Source organism: Staurois parvus, unplaced genomic scaffold, assembly GCF_062004578.1.
Source record: "Staurois parvus isolate SC_StPar_1 unplaced genomic scaffold, SC_StPar_1.0 ptg000090l, whole genome shotgun sequence".
Lineage (NCBI taxonomy): Eukaryota > Metazoa > Chordata > Amphibia > Anura > Ranidae > Staurois > Staurois parvus.
The window spans coordinates 7,918,644-7,934,451 of NW_028317886.1; the positions used below are offsets into that span (position 1 = coordinate 7,918,644).

Below are 15,808 nucleotides of genomic sequence, written 5' to 3' on the forward strand. Positions count from 1 at the left end.
CCAAATTTTCGGACATTTTTTTTATAGCACAAAAAATAAAAACCACACAGGCGATCAGATACCACCAAAAGAAATCTCAATTCATGGGAAAAAAATTACATGAATTTCATTTTGGTGCAGCATTGCATGACTGTGCAATTGTCAGTTAAAATAACGCAGCACCGTAACGCAAAATATGGCCTGGTCAGGAAGGGGGTAAATCCTCAGGAGGGCAAGTGGTTAATGAGAAAATTCATTATTTTTATAATAATAACAATAATAATATTGTGTACATCTTAGAGAAGTTGTATGTTTTAGTGAATGAACTTAGAGTAGCTTAACAAACATTTGTACCATGAGAAAGATGTAGATTAACCACTTGCCGCCCAGCCACCGCATATAAACGGTGGCAGGGCGGCGCTCGTAGGCAAAAGCACGTTTTAAAACGGCTGCCTTCAAAACAGGTAGGGGGCGTGTGCAAGGCGCGCGCCCGCCCTACCTGTCCCGCGGGTGTCAGCAGCGGGTGTCAGCCGACGGGTCACGGCCGGTTTCTACCGGCCATTTTCCCGCAATTGCCGGTGATCGCTAACACAGAGCAGGGCTGCATTGTTTACACACAGCCCTGTTCTGTGTCAGTTCTCTGACAGCTTGTGAGAAGCTGCAGAGTTTCTCTCCCTCGATCAGCTCCCCCCTCCCTCCCCCCCGTCCAGTACACACCCCTGCCCCCTAGTAAAACACTCCCCTTACACTGCAAATTCTAAAAATGTTAACCCCTTCCTCCCCAGTGACATTAGTACAGTTTCAGTGGTTTTTTTTCACTGACCACTGTATTGGTGTCACTGGGGATGTCCGCCGCTGTCCCTCAGTCCTGCCATAAGTCGCTGGCCGCAGCCATATGTCGCTGATTGCCGCCAAAAGTCGCTGATCGGTGCCATTATTAGTATAAATAAAAATTTAAAATTCCAGTATCTTTCCCTCCATTTGTAAACGCTATAACTTTCACATAAACCAATTAATTTACACATATTGGGATTTTTTTTAGCAAAGACATGTTGCAGAATGCATTTTGGCAGAAATTTATGACTAAATTTGATTTTTGCATTTTTTTTTTTACTGGACATGTTTTATAGCAAAAAGTCCAAAATATTGTTTTTTTTTCCTCAAAATTGTCAGCCTTTTTTTTGTTATAGCACAAAAAATAAAAACCGCACAGGCGATCAAATACCACCAAAAGAAAGCTCAATTTGTGGGGAAAAAAAGGATGTAAATTAAATTAAATGTAAATTTAATTTATGTACCATATTGCATGACCGCGCAATTGTCTGTTAAACTAGCACAGCGCTGTATAGCAGAAAAATGGCGTAAATTGCAGTATTTATACCATAGTTTGTAGATGCTATAACTTCCACACAAAGCAATCAATATACACTTATTGGAATTTTTTTTACCAAAAACATGGAGCAGAATACATTTTGGCCTAAATTTATAACCAACTTTGAGTTTACTATATATTTTTTATAGCTGAAAGTAAAAAATATTGTTTTTCTTCAAAATTTTTGGCCTTTTTTTGTTTATAGCGTGAAAAATAAAAAGCGCAGAAAGAAAGCTCTATTTGTGTGAAAAAAAGGACGTAAATTTCGTTTGGGTGCAGCATTGCATGACCGCGCAATTATCAGTTGAATTAGTGCAGCGCCAAGTAGCAAAAAGAGGCCTGGTCATTAAGGGGGGTAAATCCTCAGGTGCTCAAGTGGTTAACATTTTCAAATGAAGGTTAGCAATGGCAGTTATCTGGCTGTCTCTGGCTTCAATTCTTAAAACCTGATAAGCATACATGTTTGATTTAATGGCTTCAATGACTTACATGTGGAAGCTAGGCAACATGGCAGATTACACTTTCCTCCAGTATAGGTTGCCTTTCATAAATGTGCAGCTTTCTCTTCTCTATGTGCAGGCTCTGTCTGGGCCTCTTTGTAGACTCATGACTGGAGGACCATGCAGACCATTGTCAGCTCTCTGTAGCGAACAGGCAACATATTGCCTTGGTAGTACATAATGACCTAATTGTAACTAACATGATGTTATAACATCATATATGGCATCATGTAATATGGATTCCACAATGCATTATGCAACCATGCAAAAGGGCATCAGTAACATGTGTTGAGGTCAGCATAGGCTCTATCTGGAGCAGATGGAACTTAAGGATAACCATTAATAAACAAGTACCGCTTGTGATATGTACACTGCTAAAAAAAATGAAAAGAACACTTTTTAATCAGAGTATAGCATCAAGTTAATTAAACTCCTGGGATATTGATCTGGTCAGTTAAGTAGCAGAGGGGGTTGTTAATCAGTTTCAGCTGCTGTGGTGTTAATAAAATTAACAACAGGTACACTAGATAGGCAACAATGAGACGACCCTCAAAACCAAAATGGTTTTACAGGTGGAGGCCACTGACATTTTTTCCCCTACTCATCTCTTCTGACTGTTTTTCACTAGTTTTGCATTTGGCTAGGGTCAGTGTCATTACTAGTAGCATGAGGCGATACCTGAATCCTACAGAGGTTTTACAGGCAGTCCAACTACAAAATGACCTCCAGCCGTCCACTGGTGTGAATGTCTTTAACCAAACAATCAGAAACAGACTTCATGAGAGTGGCATGAGGGCCCGACATCCTCTAGTGGGCTATATGCTCACTGCCCAGCACCATAGAGCTCAATTTGCCATTGAACACCAGAATTGGCAGGTCTGCCACTTGTACCCTGTGCTTTTCACAGATGAGAGAAGGTTCACCCTGAGCACATATGACAGATGTGAAAGGGTTTGGAGAAGCTTCGGAGAATGTTTTGCTGCCTGTAACATCGTTCAGCATGACCGTTTTGGTGGTGGATCAGTGGTGGTCTGGGAAGACATATCCATGGAGGGACACACATACCTCTACAGGCTAGACAATGGCACTCTGGCTGCCATCAGGTATCAGGATGAAATCCTTGGACCCAATGTCTGACCTACACTGGTGCAGTGGGTCCCGGGTTCCTCCTGGTGCACGACAATGCCCGACTTCATGTGGCTATGCAGGCAATTCCTGAAGGATGAAGGAATTGATACCATTGAATGGTCCCCACGCTCACCTGACCTAAATCCAATAGAACACCTCTGAGATATCATGTTTTGGTCCATCTGATGCTGCCAGGTTGCACCACAGTCTGTCCAGGAGCTCAGTGATGCCCTGGTCCAGATCTTGGAGGAAATATCCCAGTACACCATCCAATGTCTCATTAGGAGCATGCCCCAACATTGTCAGGCATGCATACAAGCACGTGGGGGTTATACAAACTACTGAGTACCATTTTAAGCTGCTGCAATGACATTTCAGCAAAATGGACTAGCCTGCTGTATCATTTTTTCACTTTGATTTTCGGGGTGTCTTTGAATTCAGTCCTATGTAGGTCGATAATTTTCATTTCCATCAAGCGATGGGGCATCCTTACATTCCTAACACATTACCCAGTCCATATCAGTATAGATATCCAGCATGATATTTTTCCCCAAAGAAATCTGATGTGTTTTCAAAGTATTCCTTTAATTTTTTTGAGCAGTGTACTTGTATTAGTACATATCACAAGAATGGTATTACAATCAGATTGTATTCTATCTGTGAGTAGTAGATTAAAACAATGCTGCTCATCATACAGAGTACCTATACCTGTGCCTTCTACAGACACGTATTAAAGACAAGTTACATACTGATGCTTGTTAGAGATTTTCATTGAACTAGGCATTGGGTATAAAAATAATTACATAACCTGTACTTACACTCTCTTGCATATCCTCCAAATAATAAGATTCACAAGTGAAGGTAGATGTGGACATCAAAAGTCTGCAATATTAAAGCAATATAATTTCTGTTTAGTGACAAACTGTAAATGATTACATGTACAGTAAAAACTGGCATGCGGTTGTCTTCCTAATTAAATAGCACTCACTTTGGAATAATTACAGTTTAATGGTGCCTGCCCCTGTTAGATCATTGCAAATACTTTATAACATTGGAGGTTTCCCTGGCTCAGACATATTTCCCATGATTGTAGCATTCCACAAATAGAATTTTTTGAGAGTACACTTCAGATTACGTCATTGCGCAAGTTATTTCTTCCTGCCTTAAATTGATTAGCAACACAATTAACATGCATTCAGTTTTGTAAATTATGGCTCAGCTTTTGTACACACCATTAAAAAAGAACTCCAGATGCAGGGAAATTAAATATACATTTATTTGATGTATGCTTTAAATATATGCAAGTATATTGTAGCCACAAAAAAAAAGTTGATACCTGCTGATATTTCCTTATACAGTACATATCCTAACAACCAGAATAATTGTTTTCATCATATGAGTCATGACTTCTCCCTAGGGACATAAACTAGGTGGAGATACATTTAAGCAGGACCAGCATCTCTTGTATGTGATGATCTCCTGTTGTTTATATTTAATAGTATTAACTAGTAGCGTAAAGTGATAGTCATCAGTGTAGGTAATCAAGAGATGGCAGGTTTCCTCATTTTTTCAAGTACTCAGAACTGCCTGCAGTGACATTCAGAGGAAAAGGGGAGCTACATAGATATGTTATATGTTTATATTAGTTTACATACATAAGTGACTGTTAGATGATGTGGACCTCACAACCAATAAGGGCCTAAACTGAGACTATGCATTGCAGATAAAACAGATGGGAGTACACTCACTGGCCTCTTTATTAGGTATACCTGTTCAATTGCTTGGTAATCACATGGCAGAAACTCAATGCATTTAGACATCTATATGTGGTGAAGAAGACTTGCTGAAGTTCAAACTGAGCATCAGAATGGGGACAAAAGGGTATTTAAGTTACTTTAAGCGTGGCATAGTTGTTGGTGCCAGATGGCCTAGTGTGAGTATTTCAAAAACTGCTGATCTACTGGGATTTCCACGCACAACCATCTCAAGGGTTTAGAAAGAATGGTCCAAAAAAGAGAAAATATCCAGTGAGTGTGGACAAAAATAACTTGTTGATGTCAGAGGTCAGAGGAGAATGGGCAGACTGGTTTGAGATGATAGAAAGGCAACAGTAACTCAAATAACCAATTCATTACAACCAAGATATGCAGAATACCATCTCTAAATGCACAAGTCAAACCTTGAAGCAGATGGGCTACAGCAGCAGAAGATCACACTGGGTGCCACTCCTGTCAGCTAAGAACAGGAAACTGAGTGTTATGTTTCACATGACTGTCAGATGCCTTTAAGTGTTTTCTATATTTTGTCTCTGCTCCTCCCTTTCCTTTGGTTTAGTTAATGCTGTATAGATAGCCCACCCCTTTTCCCAGTAAGGCATTGCAGCAAGCCTCATGTCTCATGAAGCAGAGCACATTATGATCTTTTGACCTATCAGATGTTCAGTGTTGTAAGATTCTCTCAGTTTATGGAATAAACATCACAAGATCTACAAGATATCATCTTGATTGAGTCACTGACTGTGGTATCCAACTAAGATTGGAGTTATTGTTATCTCATCACAACTGTAAGTTACAGAGATCACACTTTCAATGCTTAGATTGGAGAGACAGAACATAGAGGCTACAATTGGCACAGGCTTACCAAAATTGGACATTACAAGATTGGAAAAACGTTGCCTAGTGTGATGAGTCTTGATTTCAGGTGTAACATTAAGATGGTAGGGTCAGAATTTGGTGTAAACAACATGAAAACATTGATCCATCTTACCTTGCATCAACAGTTCAGGCTGGTGATGGTTGTGTAATGGCGTGGGGGATATTTTCTTGGCACACTTTGTGCAAATCCCAGCAATGGGACATACGGCCAAAACAAATCCGACAGGGGCCACAACCCTCCCCCGCTCCACTCATAGTTTGTCTGACTGATAAAGACAAAAGTCCATCCAGTTCAACCATAAAAAAAAAAAAGTTATAAGTTAAATGCCACAGCCTAACTGAGTATTGTTGCTGACCATTAGTGATGGGCTGAACACCCCCCTATTTGGTTCGCGGTCGAACATTCGAACCTACCAAAAGGTCAACCACGAACAATTTACTGAGTGGTATCTCACCATATCTGAGTATGCAGTAAGATACCACTCAGCTACTAAAATACAGCATCAGTTACATTATTAAGTCATGCGGTATTTTAGTAGCAAAACATTCTTTAATGTTTCAGCTGTCAGCGGGGTTGCTCGCTGACAGCCGAATGTCAAAAGAATTGTTGGCATTGCCCGACAATTACATTTAAAACAAAAAAAACAGCATGGGGTCCCCCCTCCCATACATATCAAGCCCTTTGGGTCTGGTATGGATTTTGAGGGGAACCCCCGCACCAACATTTAAAAAAAAAAAAAAGGCATGGGGTCCCCGCCAAAAACCATACCAGATCCTTATCCAAGCATGCAGCCCGAAAGGTCAGGAAAGAGGGAGGGATGAGTGAGCGCCCCCCCAAACCATACCAGGCCACATGCCCTCAACATGGGGGGTGCTTTGGGGCAGGGGGGCTCCTCCCCCCCGCAGCACCTTGTCCCCATGTTGATGGGGACAAGGGCCTCTTCCCCACAACCCTAGCTGGTGGTTGTGGGGGACTTCAGGCGGGGGCTTATCGGAATCTGGAAGCCCCTTGATCCCGACCCCCATTGCAGCTACCCATTCACAAAAAAAAGAAGTGTAGTGAAAAAATGACAGGAGACAGTCTTTGACAATTCCTTTAATAAAAACAGAATTAAAAAAATGTCCCCCAAAGCAGATCACGATGCCTGCTGCCACCGCCAACCTGAAAAAAGAAAAAAAAATAGCCTGCCGAACGCCTTTACTGTTCGTGTGTTCAGCGAATACACGAACGGCTAATGTTTGAGTCAAACTTATATTCGACTCCAAAGCCCATCGCTACTGACCATGTCCATCCCTTTATGACTACAGTGTACCCATCTTCTGATGGCTACTTCCAGCAGGATAATGCACCATGTCACAAATCTTAGATCATCTCAAATTGATTTCTTGAACATGACAATGAGTTCACTGTATTCCATTGGCCTCCACAGTCACCAGATCTCAATCCAATAGAGTACATTTGGGATGTGGTGGAACGGGAGATTCCAATAAAATTTCAATAAATGTACAGCAAATGCAGTTAAAAAAAAAAAGTTGTGCAAGTCTCCATAACTAATGTGTCTAGTTCAGCATGGCAAATCCTAATTTTGCCTTTCAGAATTTAGTTTTACAAAAGGTAGCAAAAACTAGCCTTTCTGATTGAAGAAGGCAGAAACCCACATCTGGCCAAATGTCTCTTAGAAGGTCAAATGTACTGGTCAATTAATTATTGGAATAGAATATGAAAGGTGAATCCTCAGTCAATTTGAATGTAACTCTTTAGAAATAGGCTTCTTTGGGCTTACTTATGACGCGACAAATGATTGATTCCCTTACCTTTTTCCTTAAACCCCATAGTGATGATATGCATTTGCTAGCTTTATTTGCCTGGTCTCACTAACCTTTACCATATTAATAATGCAATGAATGTTACAGCTACAGTACCTGTCCAAATTTTCTTTTAGCATTATCACCTTCAGACCTCTGACCAAATTTGGCACACCATCATCACCTTGAAAATTAGGATTATTTCTTAAAATCCTATTTTTCCACCTACCACAGATTTACATTATAAGTAAAGTTAATCTGCATGGTCAGCAATGGGAAATGCAGGCAAATCCAACCTGGCCAATTAATATTAATATAATGCATCTCTAAAATATGCCTCTTTAAAACCATTGAAACCACCAAGCAATTCATTCACTCCCTTGTTATCTCTTGCCTTGGCTATTGCAACTTCCTTTTCAGAGGCTTACCTTTACACAGGTTTACTTCTACAACTCTATGTCAATTCCTCCACTAGCTTCCAATCGCCCAATGAATAAAATTTAAAAAACAGCAATATACAAACCAGTTATAAGTCTGCCCCAAGCTACATCACCAATCTTGTCCCAATACATCACCCAAACTGTCCTCTGCATTTTTGGTCTCGTGTGTTTGGCCTCCTTTTCACCTTGTTCCATCTCTCTATATGACGGGATGCTCGGTATGCTTTGCTTCATTGTCCCATACCGGGCCTCTTGGCTCATCAGCAGAAGTTGGCTTCCTATTTGTTTTTGTCACCCACTAGAACAATTGCTCAGGCCTGGAAGAGCCTGTTTGTCCCTCCTCAGGGGGTGTGGGACCGTATGACCACTATGATGCTCAATGAACAGATGTCGAGTATCTGCAACGACTACCAGCGTAAATTCTTGAAAATATGGGAGTCGTGGTTGCAATATGCCTTTCCCATGCTCCCCCCGGCTAGTCTAGGGATGTGATGTTGTTCGGCATTGGTGTTCTTGGATCCCTAAAACTAATCTTTTCAGGGAAGCCTATCCTTCCTTCACCTAACAACTGAATCTTTTGTTTCTCCCATCAGCGCATCCCTCACAGTCATTATCTTTTGTTCCACTTGTCTCTCCCTATTAGATTGTAAGCTCCCAGGAGCAGGGCCCTCCTAACCCTCTTGTATTGAATTGTATTTTACTGTACTGTGCAAACTGGTGGTGCTATATAAATCTTGCATAATAATAATAATATGCACCCTAGTGTCAGTTTACAGTCCCAGATTGAAAGTACTGAACTATCTGTTCTAAATGCACACCGCTTACAGCTAGCGCAATTCCTTTGTGAGTTCTTCTCCCATTGAGAAGGAAAATCAACATCAGTGTTTTGCTTGAATTGCTTCGAATCCATCTGGTGAATTGTAGACACTTCTAGCAAAGTTAAAATAACTGTTAATGTAATAGTAAGGGAAGTGCTACATCTGAAAATATATATTTATGTTAGCGTGCCATATTTTGACATCAAAGAAACAGCTGTTTGCTAGAGAAACGATTGCCACAGACAGCCATGCTGCGAGATGCTGATATATTCGGTGTGAAAGCACTGGCAGGGGCGTGCCAAAAGATTACAATTTCTGGCCATGACTTGATTTAGTTCCATATAAATAAGTCAAAGGAAACTTACAGACTTGGATTTACGTAAATAGCTGAATGTTTCACTTGTCAAGTTTTATATCTCAGAAATTATACATGTTCGCGCAGCCATTTCCAGCACATGGTTGCCCAGTGCCCTGAGATTCCCTTGGCAGGTAGAGATGCTGCCAGTCAAGCTAAATCGATACATGTGCCCAATTTTTGAGCTGCGTTTGAATTAGTTTCATCAAGCTAACCATCTGGCTTGTATCCCTCCTTCCCAAGCCCTCAAACAATTACAGGTTTTGAATCAATCATTTTCAAACAAGCTGTATACAGCAAATACATGAATCTCTGAACATTTCACTGAGAACAACAAACTATACACTTCATTCAGTAATATTAATGCTGCTAGGGACAGCCTGTCAGAAACATTCTTCAGTTCTGGCGTCTTATTCCTGCCTCTCTGTCCCTTAGAAAGCGGGTAATTAACAGGACAAATGATGGCAGAGAATAGTACGCTTGCTTGGGATACATGTGACCCATCATTGTGTCTGCTGCCTGACATTAAATGATAAGTTTGCGTTCTCCAACCATTTTCATAGTGGTGAAATTGCTGTCTAAATTGTCTCAATTAATATAACTTACCTCTTCGGGGAGCCCATTATAAATATTTAAGCTAATAAAAGAGATGTGAATTGCCAGCTATACGACAACTTTACATCATCTGCTTGTAGTGCGGGTCATAAATGGGAAAGAGGCTGAGCCATTAGAGAGTAATCGCTGTTATTCTGCCTTTCAGCTAAAATACATAATGCTTGAAATGTTCGATTTTTTTTTTTCTCTTAAAAAAAATAATTTGAATTGGATTCCTGTGGGTAGTGAAAATGTTAGTCCCCAAAACTATTCATTTTCAGTAGCCCCAGGATGTATTTGGAAACAGGGCTACTCTCAATGTATTCTTCAAGCTAAAACAATTTATATTAAATATGAAAAAATAGCTACCTTCCAGCTATAAAACTTTAGTTTCACCAAAGTTTACAAAATACAGGATGGTTTTCTATTGCTCTAAATAAAAGAAAAATCAGATTGAAATGTGTAAACAATGAAAGATTTATGGATGCTGAGCAGAGCCTGATTAACATCACAGTAGCCCACAGGCATTCAACCTTTGGAGCACTTAGTCCAGCCTTGTGTACTCTGCACACCACTTTCTCACACACCTTCCTGCTTTGCTATCCCTGCAAAAAGAATAATGAAGAAGAATAATGCAGCACTTTGAAAACATACGTTATTTTTTATTTCCCCCTGGTGACGGAAGTAAAATGTTTAATATGATAACTGTGCAAACAAGTACATTTTCCACTGTGCTGCTGTCGAGCACATGCCTACTGAGCCTATTGGTTTATTCAGTTCTAGTCCAATACCTACCTGAAGTTTGAATTTAAAACTATTTGCAATTCAAAACAAAGTTTCAAAATCCAGTCTTTTATTTACAAAAGGCACGAAACACGTTCTATGTACATCCAATAAACACCAGCAAAGAAAAGATTATTGTAAGGACCCGTTCATATACAGCTGTGTTCAAAATAATAGCAGTGTATTGAAGAAAGTGAATAAAGCTCAAAATCCTTCTAATAGCTTTTATTTCCATACACACAAATGCATTGGCAACACTACACATTCTATTCCAAATCAAAACATGAAGAAAAATATATCAAATTTGTGTTGTTCCTCTAAAGAAATTGAAGAAAAGTGAATATTAGACTGTTCAAAAAAATAGCAGTGTTTGTATTCTTCTTTACAAACTCAAACATTCACTATATAAACTGAAAAATGTTTGAAGATTTTGCTTTCCTTTGAATCACTTAATTAATATTTAGTTGTATAAGCACTGTTTCTGAGAACTGCTGTACATCTGTGTTGCATGGAGTCAACCAACTTCTGGCACCTGTGAATAGGTATTCCAGCCCAGGATGATTGGACACAGTTCTTCTCTATTTCTTGGTTTTGCCTCAGAAACTGCATTTTTGATGTCACCCCACAAGTGTTCTATTGGATGAAGATCCGGTGATTGGGCTGGCCACAACATAACGTCAATCTTGTTGGTCTGGAACCAAGATGTTGCACGTTTACTGGTGTGTTTGGGGTCGTTGTCTTGTTGAAACATCCATTTCAAGGGCATTTCCTCTTCAGCATAAGGCAGCATGACCTCTTCAAGTATTCTGATGTATTCAAACTGATCCATGATCCCTGGTATGTGATAAATAGGCCCAACACCGTAGTATGAGAAACATCCCCATATCATGATGCTTGCGCAACCATGCTTCACTGTCTTCACAGTGTACTGTGGCTTGAATTCAGTGTTTGGGGGTCGTCTGACAAACTGTCTCCGGCCACTAGACCCAAAAAGAACAATCTTACTTTCATCAGTCCACAAAATGTTGCGCCATTTCTCTTTAGGCCAGTCAATGTGCTCTTTGGCAAATTGTAACCTCTTCAGCACGTCTTTTTTTCAACAGTGGGACTTTGCGGGGGCTTCTTGCAGATAGCTTGGCTTCACATAGGCGTCTTCTAATTGTAACAGTACTCACAGGTAACTTTAGACCTTCTTTGATCTTTCTGGAGCTGATTGTTGGCTGAGTCCTTGCCATTTTGGCTATTCTTCTATCCATTCGAATGGTAGTTTTTCACTTTCTTCCACGTCTTTCAGGTTTTGATTGCCATTTTAAAGCATTTGCGATCCTTTTAGCTCAGCATCCTATCATTTTCTGCACTTCTTTAAATATTTTCCCCTCTCCAATCAACTTTTTAATCAAGGTACGCTGTTCTTCTGAACAATGTCTGGAACAACCCATTTTCCTCAGAATTTCAGAGAGAAATGCACTGTAACCAGTATGTACAATATTTGCTGCCTTCCTTCCTTAAATAAGGGCAATAATTGACACCTTTTTTCAAAGAATGAATGACCTCACTAATAGAACTCCACACTGCTATTATTTTGAACATGCCTCTTTCAATTAGTGATTCAATTACACAGAATCAGCAGCATGCATGTCATGATTGTTGGGTCTGTTGGATTTCTATTACTCTACTACACCTGCTAGTAAATTATTTGCCATGTAGAAATATCATTTCTACCAAAAACAGTGATTGATCAGGTTAGTGATGTCTGACTGCTATTATTTTGAACACAACTGTATGTGGTAGTCCTTGCCACCTGTCTGAAAATTCTTCAGTTGATTACTTTTCAGAAGCCTTTAACAGGTGGTTAAGGAAGCAATGTTTTGCCTCCTCACCACCTGTTGTAAACCTTGAACTGCTGCACTAGCATGCTGCAACCATGTATTGTAGGGTTGTTTGAACCATCCCCTATACAGTTAAATGGGTCATTTTCAGCTAAATGCAACATGCTGTTCACTGTTTGCTGTTGCATGGGTACTGCAATGAGTGGCTGTATACACTTCTTTAAGTGGGCAGTTGGGGGATAACAAAACTACAGTTCAACTTCCTGCTTTTACTGCCTCCTGGCCACCCATGTGGACACACCTTAACCACATGCCGTCCAGCCACTGTATAAATACGTTGGCAGGGCGGCACGGCTGGGCAAAACCCACGTTTTAAAACGTGTGTTTTCAAAACAGGTAGGGGGCGCGTCGCTGCCCTACCTGTCCCGCCAATCATGGCTGCGGATGTCAGTCGCCAGGTCACTGCTGATCGTTACCAGCTATGTCCCGGCGATTAGCGGCAATCACTGACAGAGAGCACAGCTGCAGTAGCTGTGCTTTCTGTCAGTTCCCTGACAGCTCCTGACACGCTGATAGGGACAGAAGAGTTTATCTGTCCGGATCAGTGTGTCTCCCTGCAGTACACACCTCCGCCCCCTAGTAAAACACTCCCCTCACACAGTTAACCCTTTCAGTGAATAATAAAGTTAACCCCTTCCTCCCCAGTGCCATTAGTATAGTGTCAGTGTTTTTTTTTTTGCACTGATCACTGTATTGGTGTCACTGGGGATGTCAGTGACCCCAAGTCAGTTCCCCCCCAGTGTCAGAATGTCCGCCGTAGTCCTGCCATAAGTCGCTGATCACCGCCATTATTTTACACGTATTGGGAGTTTTTTTAGCAAAGACATGTCGCAGAATACATTTTGGCAGAAATTTATGACTAAATTTGATTTTTAAATTTTTTTTTACTGGACATGTTTTTTTTTCTCAAAATTGTCAGCCTTTTTTTTTATAGCGCAAAAAATAAAAAACGCACAGGCAATCAAATACTACCGAAAGAAAGCTCAATTTGTGGGGAAAAAAAGGAGGTAAATTTCATTTATGTACCGTATTGCATGACCGCGCAATTGTCCATTAAACTAGCGCAGCGCTGTATAGCAAAAAAATGGCGTAAATTGCAGTATCTATACCATAGTTTGTAGACACTATAACTTTCACACAAAGCAATCAATATACACTTATTGGGATTTTTTTAGCAAAAACATGTAGCAGAATACATTTTGACCTAAATTTATAACTAACTTTGAGTTTACTATATATTTTTTATAGCTGAAAGTAAAAAATATCGTTTATCTTCAACATTTTTGGTCTTTTTTTGTTTATAGCGTGAAAAATAAAAAACGCACAGGTGATCAAATACCACCGAAAGAAAGCTCTATTTGTGTGAAAAAAGGACGTAAATTTTGTTTGGGTGCAGCATTGCATGACCGTGCAATTATCAGTTGAATTAGTGCAGCGCCGAGTAGCAAAAAGAGGCCTGGTCATTAAGGGGGTAAATCCTCAGGAGGGCAAGTGGTTAAAGGAACTGTGGCAGTCTAAACCAGTATATGGCATGCTTTTACATATCTACTGTAAATACTGATTATTTAGTATGGCTACAAATCTAATAAAACATGTACAGATACGTCCTCATTTACTGGTGGCCAAGTCCTGTAGAGTGGGTTATTTACAAAGCAGAATCTTTTAACGCAGAACTAAGCTCTAAAAATAAAAAATGTTAGGAGGCAGAGATTTTTGGCAGAATGGCAGGCAATGTAGTTTTCTCTGCCAAAAAAACTTCTTCCATTTACACCTAGCATTTTTTTATTTTGTGTGAACACTGTGTAGTGCATGTGCAATGCAGTATACACTCCTGGTTTTTATCAGCATCTGTACATTACTGAGAATGAAGCCAGGTGCTGAGGACAATAAGGTGCTGACAAGAATGGGCAGCACAGTGGCTAAGTGGTTAGCACTTCTAGATAGCAGCACTAGGGTCATTGGTTCAAATCCCAATCATGGCACTACCTGCCTGGAGTTTGCAGGCTCTCCCTGTGAATGCGTGGGTTTCCATGCACACAGTAAAGACATGCTGGTATGTAAAGTTGCCCTACTATGTGTATGTATGACTGTTAGCTATGGACCTTACAAAGTAAGCTCCTTGAGGGCAGGGACTGATGTCAATGTACCATATAAATATATATATAGTTGTGTTCAAAATAATAGCAGTCAGACATCACTAACCTGATCAATCACTGTTTTTGGTAGAAATGATATTTCTACATGGCAAATAATTTACTAGCAGGTGTAATAGAAATCCAACAGACCCAACAGTCATGACATGCATGCTGCTGATTCTGTATAATTGAATCACTAATTGAAAGGGGCATGTTCAAAATAATAGCAGTGTGGAGTTCTATTAGTGAGGTCATTCATTCTTAGAAAAACAGGTGGCAATTATTGCCCTTATTTAAAGAAGGAAGGCAGCAAATGTTGTACATGCTGGTTACAGTGCATTTCTCTCTGAAATTCTGAGGAAAATGGGTCGTTCCAGACATTGTTCAGAAGAACAGCGTACCTTGATTAAAAAGTTGATTGGAGAGGGGAAAACATATAAAGAAGTGCAGAAAATGATAGGATGCTCAGCTAAATTGATCGCAAATGCTTTAAAATGGCAACCAAAACCTGAAAGACGTGGAAGAAAGTGAAAAACTACCATTCGAATGGATAGAAGAATAGCCAAAATGGCAAGGACTCAGCCAACAATCAGCTCCAGGAAGATCAAAGAAGGTCTAAAGTTACCTGTGAGTACTGTTACAATTAGAAGACGCCTATGTGAAGCCAAGCTATCTGCAAGAAGCCCCCGCAAAGTCCCACTGTTGAAAAAAAGACATGTGCTGAAGAGGTTATAATTTGCCAAAGAGCACATTGACTGGCCCAAAGAGAAATGGCGCAACATTTTGTGGACTGATGAAAGTAAGATTGTTCTTTTTGGGTCTAGTGGCCGGAGACAGTTTGTCAGACGACCCCCAAACACTGAATTCAAGCCACAGTACACTGTGAAGACAGGGAAGCATGGTTGCGCAAGCATCATGATATGGGGATGTTTCTCATACTACGGTGTTGGGCCTATTTATCACATACCAGGGATCATGAATCAGTTTGAATACATCAGAATACTTGAAGAGGTCATGCTGCCTTATGCTGAAGAGGAAATGCCCTTGAAATGGGCATTCCAACAAGACAACAACCCCAAACACACCAGTAAACGTGCAACATCTTGGTTCCAGACCAACAAAATTGACGTTATGGAGTGGCCAGCCCAATCCCTGGATCTTAATCCAATAGAAAACTTGTGGGGTGACATCAAAAATGCAGTTTCTGAGGCAAAACCAAGAAATAGAGAACTGTGGAATGTAGTCCAATCATCCTGGGCTGGAATACCTGTTCACAGGTGCCAGAAGTTGGTTGACTCCATGCAACAAAAATGTCCAGCAGTTCTCAGAAACAGTGCTTATACAACTAAAAATTA

General features: G+C 40.3%; 1 long non-coding RNA gene across 1 annotated transcript in view; it reads right to left on the minus strand.

Annotated features, from left to right (window-relative positions):
• Positions 1-3,868, minus strand: part of LOC149468235 (uncharacterized) — a 145,647-nt gene extending 141,779 nt beyond the window's left edge. Inside the window, exon 1 of the long non-coding RNA XR_016311767.1 lies at positions 3,798-3,868. This is a non-coding gene — a long non-coding RNA (uncharacterized LOC149468235). The remainder of the gene's footprint in view (positions 1-3,797) is intronic.
• Positions 3,869-15,808: the final 11,940 nt, after the last annotated feature.